Consider the following 13,442-nt stretch of genomic DNA (forward strand, 5'->3'; position numbering starts at 1 on the left):
TGTTTCAACGGAGCCTGCCATCCCTCCTTTTTGGGACTCTGTGTGCGGGGGCTATGTGACCTTGTGGCGGGGGAGGACGGATACAGATTCCTCTGCTGCGTGGCTCTGTGGTCCAGGACAGGGACCGTTGCATGAGATCTGTAACCCCCTTCCCCTGCTACAAAGTCACATCCCCCCCACCCACACAGAACCCGGAAACCACCTCCCAGACTGACCAGGGTGCCTAGAGACTGCACTGTGTGTGTGACCTGCTGCTGAACCTGCCCCCATCTCTGTACCCTGCTAAAGGTGACTGTCCTATGCAACACCCTACCCGCTTCCCCACCCACCCACCCCTTCAAACACAGCATTGTGTAAAAAAGCATGACAGAAACAGTAATTAACAGCAAAGTATTTTTAACAATTAACCAGACAGTCAGGGGATGAAACTGGGATTGGGCTTGGGTGAGTCAGGAAGGGAAGGACTTCTCAAAAATTAGGGGATGAGAGCTTTTGGGTACTTGAGCACTCTGCTGGGGTGCAGTGACAGTTTTCACGACCCCTGGCGCCCCTCCTTCTGGTTACTTTGGGTGACGGGAGGTATGGGACTTTGTGGCGGGGGAGGGCGGTTGCAGATACACTGTGAGGGGGCTCTGTCCTCCTGCCTGCGGTCCTGCAGAACATGCACAAGGTGCCGGAGCATGTCCGTTTGCTCCCTCATTAGTCCAAGCAGCGTTTGAGTCGCCTGCTTGTCTTCCTCATGTGACCTCTCCTCCCGTTCGCTGTGTGAGCGCTGGTACAGAGAGAGGGTCTCCCTTCACTGGCTCTGTTGGTCCGCCCCGGCTCGGGAGCACCCCATAACTTCAGCGATCATCTCGTCCCGTGTCTTTTTCTTTCGCCGCCTAATCTTTGCCAGCCTCTGTGAGGGGGATGCTGTGGCAGGTCTGGAGACTGTCGAAACTGCGTGATGGGAAAAAGGGAGTGAATTCCTTGCAAAGATACATTTTTGCGAACAATGAACACAGTCTAGTCTGTGTCTGTGAACAACACCATGCACAGCACCTATCTCGTCCACACTCCTGCAGCGGGCAATCCTGAAAGCATAAACTCTGCCCCTGTTCTACCCCATCGCAGTGTCCCCCGACCCTTGCACTTCTGGGTTGAGATCCCAGTGCCTGATGGTGCAAATTTCATTGTCGCGGGTGGTTCTGGGTAAAGTAGTCAGTCATTCCTTCCTCCGGGAAAGCAACGCCAGACAATCATTTCAAGCCCGTTTTTCCTGGATTGCCCTGGCAGATGCCACAGCATGGCAACCATGGAGCCTGTTTTGCCCTTTGTGACTGTCACCGTATGTGTACTAGATGCCGCTGACAGAGGCGATTCAGCAGCGCTACACAGCAGCATGCTTTTGCTTTTGCATGACAGCAGAGATGGTTACCAGCCATACTGTACCATCTACCATACCATAAATTGGTAATAAGATGATCATGGTTACCAGTCCTTTTGCACTGCACCATTTGCTGCTGTCATAAGTGCCCCTGGCTGAGATCAGCCAGAGGCACAAAAGCCAAAATTGGGAATGACTCCCAGAGTCAATCCCTCCTTTTTGGTATCTAAAAATAGAATCAGTCCTGCCTAGAATATGGCAAGTGTACTAGAGAACCACTGTATCATAGAACCAGAGAGCACAGCTGCTCTGTGTCAGATCCTGCAGAAATTATGAGCTGTATGCTATTCGCAGGGGGTGCTCCTGCAACAACCCCACCTGTTCATTCCGTTCTTCCCCCAGCCTTCCTGGGCTACCATAGCATTGTCCCCCCACTTGTGTGATGAAGTAATAAAGAATGCAGGAATAAGACACAGTGACTTGTTAGTGAGAAATGAGTGGAAGGCAGCCTCCAGCTGCTATGATAGTCCAGACAGGACATTAAGCAGTGTGGAGGAGAGGAGCCCAGCATCCCTCTGCTAGTCCAGGGGCAATTGAATCTTTTCTTTACACTTGAAGGGTGGGGGCTGATGGAGCTCAGCCCCCTGTTGCTATGATGAGGATGGTTACCAACCATACTGCACCATCTACCAGGAAAAATTAGGACCAGGTGCCCTTGATAGACCTCACCGATGCTAGTCTGCATGGTTACCAGTACAGAATTCGAACTAAAGAGCCCTCTATGTCGAATTAAATGGCTTCCTGGTGTGGACGGGTGCACGGTTAATTCGAATTAACGCTGCTAAATTCAAATTAAAGTCCTAGTGTGGACCAGGCCTAAGAGAGAAGTGGTAGAATGAGAAGATAGCTGTATGTGACACAAGAGAAACACTCTGCTTGTCACATGATTGTTTCTGGCACTTTTTGGAACAATAACTAACCATTCAATTCCTGAGGGCAGAGTTCAAATCCATTTTTCAGTCAGAAGTGAGTAGTTTGGTGTTTTTCACCTTAGTCTCCATTGAGTATACCACAAATCTCACCACACAATTCTGCATGAATGGCAATCTCTGCTCAAGAAAGGTGAATAGCTGGAACAGCAGAGGGTTGTAGCAGGCAGAGCTCTTTTGAAAATTGGCCCTTTAGTACTGAGCCTAAATGAGCTCTGTTAAAAATCTGGTCCAGTGTGTTGATTTTACAAAGTTTTACAAATTTACAAAATAATAAGAATGCTAAGCACAGTCCTCTTTTCTGTCATAATGCCCCTTATGAGCCTTTACTGTGTGCCAAATTCGGTTTCCTCTAGCTGCTCTTTCAGACGCCATTGTAACAGGCATATCCTTCCCTGAATAGTAGGTTCATCTCCCAATGATGTTAGTATGGTGCAGACTGAGTGTCGTTTATTGGCCATGCTTTTTCAGGGAAATGTACTGAAATTAAAACTTTTAAAAATGATGTCAAGTTCAGGATGCAAGTGGTAAACATAGAACTTTTTTTTAAAAAAGATTTACCTCTGTATTTAATTACACAAAAACTATCTGGTGGACAGATTCCTTTTAAATTGTTCCCAGACATCATTTTCCTCCTGTACCTACCCGAACCTGTCCACACACACTCTGCTAAGTGGATTTCCTCTTTAGACAGGCCCATTACAGCAATTTAGAGGGGAATTTTCACAGGCCCTCCTTTGGATACTCTATTGAAGATTTAGGCACCCACTTTTGGGAACTCAGGCCTGATCTACACACAAAATTTAGATCAATATAGCTCCATGACTCAAGGGCATAGGCGGCAGGTTTGTATAATTTTTGGTGGGGCCCAAAATGGTGGTGCTCCCGCCCTGTAAGCCGATATAAAATGAAGCTACAACGCGTCAGTGCCACAAGATTACAAGGGTCAATCAAAAGTGGAAAGTCAGAAGCAGCACTTGCCTACTTCAATATACAGTATTATATTTTGTTGCACCTGTTGTGATGAAGTGGGAATGTTCTTAATATTTTCTCTGAATACTGTGTGGGTGCCTCAGTTTCCCCTGCAAGATGCCAACTGAAGGTGTTGGGGACAAAGAGATCAGGTGGCCTCCTTGTCCGGAAGAGACACAGAGGCCAGAGGAGGGAGTGTCAGTTTGGAGCTGGCTGGGGAAATGGGGAGAGACCCAGAACTTGGTTCTGGTCTCCCCACCCCGCAAGATGGACCTGACCGAGGAGTTCTGTTTTCTGTACCAACAAGCTCTGTTTAAACTGTGTTCCCGTCATCTAATAAACCTTCTGTTTTACAGTCTGGCTGAGAGTCACATCTGACTGCGGAGTTGGGGTGCAGGGACCTCTGGCTGCCCCAGGACCCCGCCTGGGCGGACTCACTGCGGAAAGTGCATGGTGTGGAAGGGCATGCTGAATGCTCTGAGGTCAGACCCAGGAAGGTGTAAGCTTCTTGCCCTGGAGACAGTCTGCTCAGAGAGGAGGCTCCCCCAGAGTCCTGACTGGCTTTGAAGGAGTGGTTCCAGAGCATCCCAGCATCCCCTTCCACCCCATGCACTTCCCAGAAGTCCACACAGGCACTAACACTCCCTCCTCTGGCCTTTGTCAAGAAGGCTAACAGCATTTTGGGCTGTATAAGTAGGGGCATTGCCAGCAGATCGAGGGACATGATCATTCTCCTCTATTCAACATTGGTGAGGCCTCATCTAGAGTACTACGTGCAGTTTTGGGCCCCACATTGCAAGAAGGATGTGGAAAAATTGGAAAATCCAGTGGAGGGCAACAAAAATGATTAGGGGGCTGGAGCACATGACTTCTGAGGAGAGGCTGAGGGAACTGGGATGGTTTAGTCTGCATAAGAGAAGAATGAGGGGGGGATTTGATAGCTGCTTTCAACTACCTGATAGGGGGTTACAAAGAGGATGGATCTAGACTGTTCTCAGTGGTAGCAGAGGACAGAACAAGGAGTAATGGTCTCAAGTTGCAGTGGGGGAGGTTTAGGTTGGACATTAAGAAAAACATTTTCACTAGGAGGGTGGTGAAACACTGGAATGGGTTCCCTAGGGAGGTGGTGGAATCTCCTTCCTTAGAGGTTTTTAAGGCCCGGCTTGACAAAGCCCTGGCTGGGATGATTTAGTTGGGAATTGGTCCTGCTTTGAGCATGAGGTTGGACTAAATGACCTCCTGAGGCCCCTTCCAACCTTGATATTCTATGATACTCTAAACTGACCACCAAATTTAAGTTGCGTGTTTTTCCGGTCAGCTGAGGACTCTGGGGCAGGGCTGGGGATAAGGAACTTGGGGTGCAGACAGGCTGCCCCAGGGCTAGGGCCAAAGAGGACTCCCCTCCACCCTCCCTGGCAGCAGCAAGCTCCAGGGGAGGGACCCCTCCTCTCCCCCGCAGTTCACTGCACATGCTCCTATGGTCCCTCTCAGGTCCAGAAAGCCCACTCACCTCCCCTATGGTGGGTACCGAGGGGGGAGGTTGCCATCACGTATGGCCTCCCCTGCTGCCACCCCTCACCATAGCCTCACTGGGGATGGGGCTGCCCCTTGCCCAGCATGGTGCAGGAGTGGGGACTGCAGGGTGGTAGCTGGGGAGGGGCACAGTATCACAAAATTCACCCAAGCCCCAGCTGCACAGGTCTAGGAAGCTCCCCTCCCCAGTGGTGTAGCCAGGTTCTAACATCAGGGGGAGCAAACATATCCAATTACTAAAAAAGATGCCAGCCAACATATCCAATTACTAATCAGGTAGTTCTATAACAGGCTGCCCTGACCCCATCACCCCCTGAAGCACAAGGTAGGGGTAGGCACCACCATGTTGTGCAACAAACACTTGACAAAATTACTGGACTTAGTGACGGACAATGCGGGCAGGTGGGTATTATGTCATTCAATCATTCAACCCATAAAATTGCACACATTTTGCCTCAGTGAAATTAAATATTCAGAGAATTACTGGGCCTGTGATGATGATGACCAGGGCTTGCTCACCTGTGGCTCCCGCTCCCTGTGCTGTGGAGGCACAGCCAGGCAGGTCTGCATCTGCAGGCAGGCACCCTGCCTCAGGTGCAGCTCCCGTGGGCCCTGATAGCCACTAGACTGGGAGCCTCCCGGCCAATGGAATGGGCTGGGCTGGGGGGCGGAAGGCAAAGGGGGAGATTGTAGGGAGCTTTGGAGGAGGGGAGGCAGTGGGGGAGGGGAGTGGGCTGGCACAAAGGGGAGGGCTCTCTGGAGAGGAGTGACAGGGGCACAGGGGTCATTGGGAGTCTCTCGAGGGGCAGAGGGTTGTGTGGGTCTCTGTGGGGCAGGGGGCTGTGATGGGCGGAGCCAGCTGCAACCTGGGTCTGCTCTGCGGGGGGTGTTGCTATAGTCCCCTCAGGAAGCCCCCCCCCATCCTGTGTATTTTATACCAGCCCCGGGGTGCCCATTGCTGCTCCTTTCCCCACTCACAGCTCCATCTGTCTGTCCCCACAACTCCCCCGGCTGTGTCCGTCTGTCTGTCCCCACAACCCCCCTAGCTGTGTCCTGGTGTCTGTCTGTCCCACAACCCCCGGCTGTGTGTGTCTGGCTGCCCCCACCACTCCCGGCTGTGTGTGTCTGTCCCACAACCCCCTGGCTGTGTCCTTGTGTCTGTCTGTCCCACAACCCCAGGCTGTGTCTGTCTGTCTGGCTGCCCCCCACTGTGTGTGTCTGTCCCACAACCCCCTGGCTGTGTCTGTTTGTCCACACCAACCCCCCTCCGGCTGTGTCTGTCTTTCTGTCTGCTCCCCGCTGTGTGTGTCTGTCCCACAAGCCCCGGCTGTGTGTGTGTGTCTGGCTGCCCCCACAGCTCACAGGCTGTGTCTGTCTGTCTGTCCGTCCCCCCCCCTCTGTGTGTGTCTGTCCCACAACCCCCTGGCTGTGTGTGTTTGTCCCCACCAACCCCCCCTCCCCGGCTGTGTGTGTGTGTGTGTCTGGCTGCCCCCACAGCTCACTGTCTGTGTCTGTCTGTCTGTCTGTCCCCCCCGTGTGTGTCTGTCCCACAACCCCCTGGCTGTGTGTGTTTGTCCCCACCAACCCCCCCTCCCCGGCTGTGTGTGTCTGGCTGCCCCCACAGCTCACCGTCTGTGACTGTCTGCTGCTCACAATGCCCAGGGCTCAGCCGCTGCCTGTGGCTCGCTCCCCCTCCCTGCTGTGGAGGCGCGGCCAGGCAGCTCCGGCACCGCCCCCAGCAGCTCCCATTGGCTGGGGTTCCCAGCCAATGGGCTGGGAGTCCAGTCGCTCCTGAGGCCCCTCCCGGGAGCTGCCGCTGCTGCTGCGGTGAGTGAGAGCGCCGGGTGTTGCAAAGTGGGGACCCCCAGCACAGGGCCTGGGGCCCCAACATTGGTGGGGCTGAGCCCAGCTCCTGGATTATTGGTGGGGCCTGGGCCCCACGGGCCCATACAACTCGCCGCCCCTGCTTGCCGGTACGCCGTACTGGACCGTACCGGCTCACTTTCACTTCTGAACCCTCCCAGACCTGGCCCCTGCTCAGGAAGCTCACATTCTGCACAGACCCAAGACACTGACCCATGTTTCAGTGTTCCCTGCTGGGACAGGGGGTGGTTTCAGGACTCCCTGGGAAGAGGGTTTTGAAGAGGGACAGGGAAGGTTGAGGCACTGAAGCAGGTTCCATGCAGAAGAGAAGAGTGTGGCAGTGGGGCTATGTGGCCGATTGGCGCAAACTCGTTGAGGAAGAAGGACAAAAGTTCCTGGGCTCCTTCCCATGAGCAGGTCCCATTCACGCAGCCTGAGCCCACCGCTCACACAGCCCTGGGGCTGGGCTCTCAATCCCCATACTTTGGCCTGATCCTCCTTCCCCAGCTGTCCCCATTCTCCATCCCCTGCCCTCCATTGCTTGCTTTTGGGCCCTTATTAGTGTCCCTTTAAAAAATTGCCAACTCTCCTCAGTTGTTTTTCCCCTTAGTCTTGATTCCCATGGGACCTTACTGAACACTGACTTAAGTTTTATGAAGGTTGTCACATAACCATCTTTATTCTGATTTCAGTAATTTCGTATTCTTTTAAAAATCTACTTTGACTGTGGGTCTATTACAGGAGGGGTGGATGAGGTTCTGTGGCCTGTGATGTGCAAGAGATCAGACTAGATGGTCATGATCGTCTTCTCTGGCCTTAAAATCTGAGTCTAATAAAGCTTATACCTTATACTCTAATACTTTAGCTAAAGTTAAGCGATATTAAAAAAAACCATGAGAAAGCTGGTACAGATAATTTATTAAAGTTATTTAACCATTTCATGTTTTATATTATGTCATTCTTATGTTATGGTTTTGCCTAAGTCTCCTTAGCATTTATTGGAATGTTTCAAAGTAATCCGCCTAGAAGGAACACACACACGTTAAACTCCAAATATAATATTCAAATAATGGTTTAAAGCTATTTTCATCACTCTGGAAGCTAATAAGTACATTGGTACTTATGCCACATTAACCAAAGGTTGAAACAGTTGTAGAAATCTTTAGTATAAAAACAAATTTAAACTTTCTTTCCCCTCTTTTTGTAAGGAGATGTCAACTTCTTTTAACTACAAAATGTGTATTACTTCTAGGCTGATAAGTATGAAGCTGGTTTCTCTCAGCTTTGCTTGCTTATAGCACAGAAAGTTTCCTGTTACAGATAGTGTCAGCCTGATTTATGAGTTCTTGCAGCCTCAGCTCTATTGACTTAGTATTTTTAGAGAACCAAGGTTAGCCTTGTTAGTGAAACACAAGTGTACGTTATACCTTGAAAGGTATTTATAAGGTTTTAACTCCAGTAAAAGTTTTCAGAAAAAAATATTTAGCTTAAAAGAGCCATGTTGTTACTTGAGTAAAAGACATACTTTTATTTTCTATTATATTTGCTAATTATCATTTGGAACTGGTGTGCAGGTGGGCTCTCAGGGTATGTCTACACTACAAAATTAGGTGGAATTTATAGAAATCGTTTTTTTAGAAATTGTTTTTATACAGTCGATTGTGTGTCCCCACACAAAATGCTCTAAGTGCATTAAGTCGGCGGACTGCATCCACAGTACCGAGGCTAGCGTCGACTTCCGGAGCATTGCGCTGTGGGTAGCTATCCCACAGTTCCCACAGTCTCCGCTGCCCACTGGAATTCTGGGTTGAGATCCCAATGCCTGATGGGGCAAAAACAGTGTCGCGGGTGGTCCTGGGTACATGTTGTCAGGCCCCCCTTCCCTCCCTCCCTCCCTCCATGAAAGCAACAGCAGACAATTGTTTCACACCTTTTTTCCTGGGTTACCTGAGCAGATGCCATACCACGGCAAGCATGGAGCCCGCTTAGCTCACCATCACCGTACGTCTCCTGGGTGCTGGCAGACGTGGGCCTGCATTGCTACACAGCAGCAGCTCATTGCCTTTTGGCAGCAGACGGTGCATTACAATTGGTAGCCATCGTCGTCGTATTCCTGGGTGCTCTTTTAGTCGACCTCAGTGAGGTCGGTCAGGGGCGCCTGGGCAGACATGGGAGTGACTCAGCCAGGTCATTCCCATCTTCTGCCGAGCACCCAGGAGATGACGATGGCTAGCAGTCGTACTGCACTGTCTGCTGCCAGCCTAAGATGTAAAAGATAGATGGATCAAAACAAGAAATTGACCCAATTTGTTTTGTGAAATCAACGGCCTGCTAAACCCAGGGTTTTGAGTTCAATCCTTAAGGGGGCCATTCTGTGTGACAGTTGTTTGTGTTTCTCCTTGATGCAAAGCCATCCCCTTTGTTGATTTTAATTCCCTGTAAGACATGTCATCAGTCACCCCTTTCTCCGTCAGAGCAACAGCAGACAATTGTTTCGCGCAAAATCAGTTGAGGAGGCGATGGTAGCGTGGCGACGAGAGTGATGAGGACATAGACATGGTCATAGACTTCTCTCAAAGTACGGGCTGGGCAATGTGCCCCGACAATGTGCACATCATGCTGATGAGCTCTGCATGGTCACCTGTGCTGATCAGCTCGCCATGCTGGCCAAACAGGAAATGAAATTCAAAAGTTCATGGGCCTTTTCCTGTCTACTTGGCCAGTGCATCTGAGTTGAGAGCGCTGTCCAGAGCGGTCACAATGGAGCACTCTGGGATAGTTCCCGGAGGCCAATACAGTCAAATTGCGTCCACACTATCCCAAATTCGACTCGGCAAGGCCGATTTCAGCACTAATCCCCTCGTTGGAGGTGGAGTAAAGAAATCGATTTAAAGAGCCCTTTAAGTCGAAAAAAGGGCTTTGTCATGTGGACGGGTCCAGGGTTAAATCGAGGTAACGCTGCTAAATTCAACCTAAAGTCGTAGTGTAGACCTGGCCTCAGTCTCAATTTGGTAGCTGTAATGACTGGTTTCTTGAGCTAGAAAATGCAGGTCGTTTCCTGTTGCATCTTAAGAGTAGGAACGAAGTCCAAGCAGAGAGAGAGTGTGTGTGTATGCAGCCATCTTTATTCATTCCCAGCATGCTCTTATATACAACATGATAAGCAATCACAATTGCTAATTAGTTAATTAAACCCACACAGCCGCAGCTGTAACTCATAGGGTAATTATCATTCTACACACCTGTCTACCTATTCACAATTAGCTGGCCAATGAGAACAAGCCCAAAGCCAGCCCTTCACACACAATTCTCAATCCAGAAGCCTTCAGCATCTCACATTCAATCCCACATCTCCCCCCTTTATTTACAATCAAAAGAAAAGGGAAAAGGAAAACAAGATAAAAACATTCACCAAACATTTTCAACTTATAACAGCATAACACCACAATCTATCTTAATCAAATATTATGTTATTAAACATTTGCAACTCATAACAGCATAACATTATAACCTATCATAAACAAAACTTTATAAGATCAACCTATATGACCATTCAATCAAACGAACAAAACAAAACACAATAAACAAATGATGTAACCTCTGCAGGCCCCCCCCCCCCTTTTTTTTTTTTTTTTTTTTTTTTTTGACTCATCCCTCAGCTGTCAGGTGATCAAACTGACACTGAGGGTGGTGGGGGGTCTTAAGGAAAAAACATCAAACCACATGACAATACAACAACAATTCTGGCCAGAAAACAGACAACACAAAACATAACAAGGAACATAAAACATAAATCTTAGTTCTAAATAATAATTGCATGGTACCACACAGATTTTCTTTCAAACACAAAAAATCATCTCAAGTGAGTAATTCATTCATGGAGGATCAGACAGAAAAAGTCCTGGCAGAGCTAACAAACAGCTCTCCTCCGGGGGCTCTGGTTTCGCGGCATCTGAGCGCGTCTCGTGAGGCTCCTCCGCATCTGCCTGCCGTCACTCCGGAGGACGCAACCAAGGCCGGACCCACCTCGCTGGCATCCACCTGGGACCCGCATCAGTGGCAACACACACATAACCCCTGCCCCACGTTAGCAAGTCAACTGGTCCTTTCCATATTTGCTGTTGATAATCAAACCATTTGACCGAGGGTCGGGGGGCCGCACCCTGCTCTTCCCCAGTCATCCCGTTGACATGTTTAATCGCAGGGGGCACCTGGCTGTTTTTACCAAGATGTAACCAATTAAGAGCTTGCAGCAACCGAGTGGCAGGCGTCTTATCCAAGGCGTCTGCCCGCTCACTGCAAATCCCCCCTTTTTGTCTTAAAAGGAGCGCCTTAAAAGAGGCATGAGCACATTCAATAATAGCGTGTAGTTTGTCTGCTTCAGCCTGAAGGGTTTGGACAAGTAGTTCTTTGGCTTGTAGCTCCTTCTTAATTTCACTCAGCTCAAGAACCGCAGCTCTATAATGACGACGGTTATGTGCTGCATCTACTTTGGCTGCCGCAACCTGCTTTTGAAGGTTATTAACGTTTGACTTTTCTCTTTCGAAGGCAGTCTGTAAAGCTTGAATATTTAGGACTGCTTGAACCCGGAGATTCAGCTGCACCAGGTCTGCCTCTCTCTCTGCTAGTACTGTTTCGAGGATGGTGCTGTGCTCTCGCAAAGCAATGTTAGACTGACCAAAACCAGTGAGCTTCCCCCGTTCATGTTCCAGTTCGAGGGCCAACTTCTTGTTTATTTCTTCCAAAAGTTTTATCTTTCTCCTAGATTCTCGAAGCTCCTGGCTGGTAAGTGAAATTACTTCTTGCAGCTCTTTCTCGGACATCATCTTACTGTGGCTAACAGCCTGCAGCTCTATCTCCAAAGCTTGAATCCGTTCATGGGAAACCTGGTTATTTCCTCCATCAGCGATTTGTGCATCCCGTTCTTTTTGCACTGACTGGAGGTGGCTTTCTAACTCCACTATCTGCTGGTGAACCTGGGATACTTCCTTCTGAAGTCTTGAGCATTCAACATCAATGGACTGCTTTTCACTTCGAAGTTTCAGTAACTCCCGTTTTAATTCTTTCACTTCCAAATCCAGCCGTTTCTTTGTAGATTTTAATTCACTAATCAGCTGGTCCTGTGAACTTGCATCTCTTTGATAAGCTTCCACCATTAACTTTTGCTGTAAGAACTGCTCCTTCAATCGTCTCTGCGCGGTGAGCCATACTGGACTCAGGGAGAAAACCTTATCGCCCTGAGCCACTGATTTCCAGAGCTCACAGCCCAACCGCTCCCAAACAGTATTACTACTTGATTGAACGGAAAGTCCCCCTCTTCGTCCCCACCGCAACAGGCGGGATAACGCATCAGAGGGGAACTTTTCTCCCCACCGCTCCGTAATGCGTATCAAATCTGCTGACGCAGCAGTTCCCATATTAGCTGTTCACTTCTTGGTTCGAGTGTGCCTCCCTTGTCAGATGCCCTGCGGCTCCCAGCCGCTTACTCGAACACCCTGCGGCTCCCAGCCACTTGTCAGGTACGCCTCCTTTCTTCGGACGCCCCGCGGCTTCCCAGCCGCTCACTTGGACACCCTGCGGCTCCCAGCCGTTTGTCAGGTACGTCTCCCTGATTCGAACGTCCCGCGGCTTCCCAGCCGCTCGTTCGGATTCCCTGCGGCTCCCAGCTGCTTGTCAGGCACGCCTCCTCTCTCGGACGCCCTGCAGCTCTCAGCTGCTCGCTCGGACGCCGTGCGTTTTTTTTTTTGTTTTTTTTTTTTTCTTCTTTCTCTCTCTCTCTCTCTCTCTCTCCTCCGGCCGCTCAACGCTGGGACTTCAGGCGCGTCCTTCTTTTTCTTTTTATCAATTCAGGCCACCAACACTATCTTCATTCAAGATTGGCAACAGTGGTCTTGTTTTAGTTCTGTTTGCCTTCTTGATAGTTCACGATTTGTCTTCTAGTGACTTCAGTTATGGGTTTAGTTCTTTTTGCATTTCATTCATTTCCTTTGCCTCAGCCTTCTCATACTTTCCTCTCCTTCTCCTAGTGATAACCAGTACAATAATTCCAGCAACAATTGCTAGTACCACCACTACAATGACTGCAATAATACCAGCAGTCAGACGTTTCATGGAAAACTCTGGGGGCTTTTCATCAACATAGTAGATTAGAGCTTGATCAAATTTTAGAGGTTCTTCACTGATGTTTATCTGTAGTGTGAGTCACCTTTGACATCTTTTTCAAAGTAGTAAGCCACGTCAGATATATCCACACTCTTGGCAGACTTCTGGGAAACATTTTGTTTCAGTTCAATAGTGATATAAGGTTTTTCATACACAACATCAGTTATATACTCTGGATTCAGCGAGTAACGCTCCTTAAATTCATTTTTGATGATTACCTTCAAAAGAGAAGCATCCACAGCTGTACTTCTCTCACTGTGTTTTATTTCAATGATGATCCAGCTTGTTCTGACTAGTTCACTGCACTGTAAGTCTGTATCACATCGGGGTCACCATTTGTTGCATCTTAAGAGTAGGAACGAAGTCCAAGCAGAGAGAGAGTGTGTGTGTATGCCGCCATCTTTATTCATTCCCAGCATGCTCTTATATACAACATGATAAGCAATCACAATTGCTAATTAGTTAATTAAACCCACACAGCCGCAGCTGTAACTCATAGGGTAATTATCATTCTACACACCTGTCTACCTATTCACAATTAGCTGGCCAATGAGAAC

The 13,442-nt window shown here is 49.1% G+C and overlaps 1 pseudogene; it reads right to left on the minus strand.

Annotated features, from left to right (window-relative positions):
• Window positions 1–12,499: 12,499 nt before the first annotated feature.
• On the minus strand, window positions 12,500–13,208 carry LOC123371947 (annotated as a pseudogene).
• Window positions 13,209–13,442: the final 234 nt, after the last annotated feature.

This window comes from Mauremys mutica, chromosome 5 (genome assembly GCF_020497125.1).
Source record: "Mauremys mutica isolate MM-2020 ecotype Southern chromosome 5, ASM2049712v1, whole genome shotgun sequence".
In the NCBI taxonomy this organism is placed as follows: Eukaryota; Metazoa; Chordata; order Testudines; family Geoemydidae; genus Mauremys; species Mauremys mutica.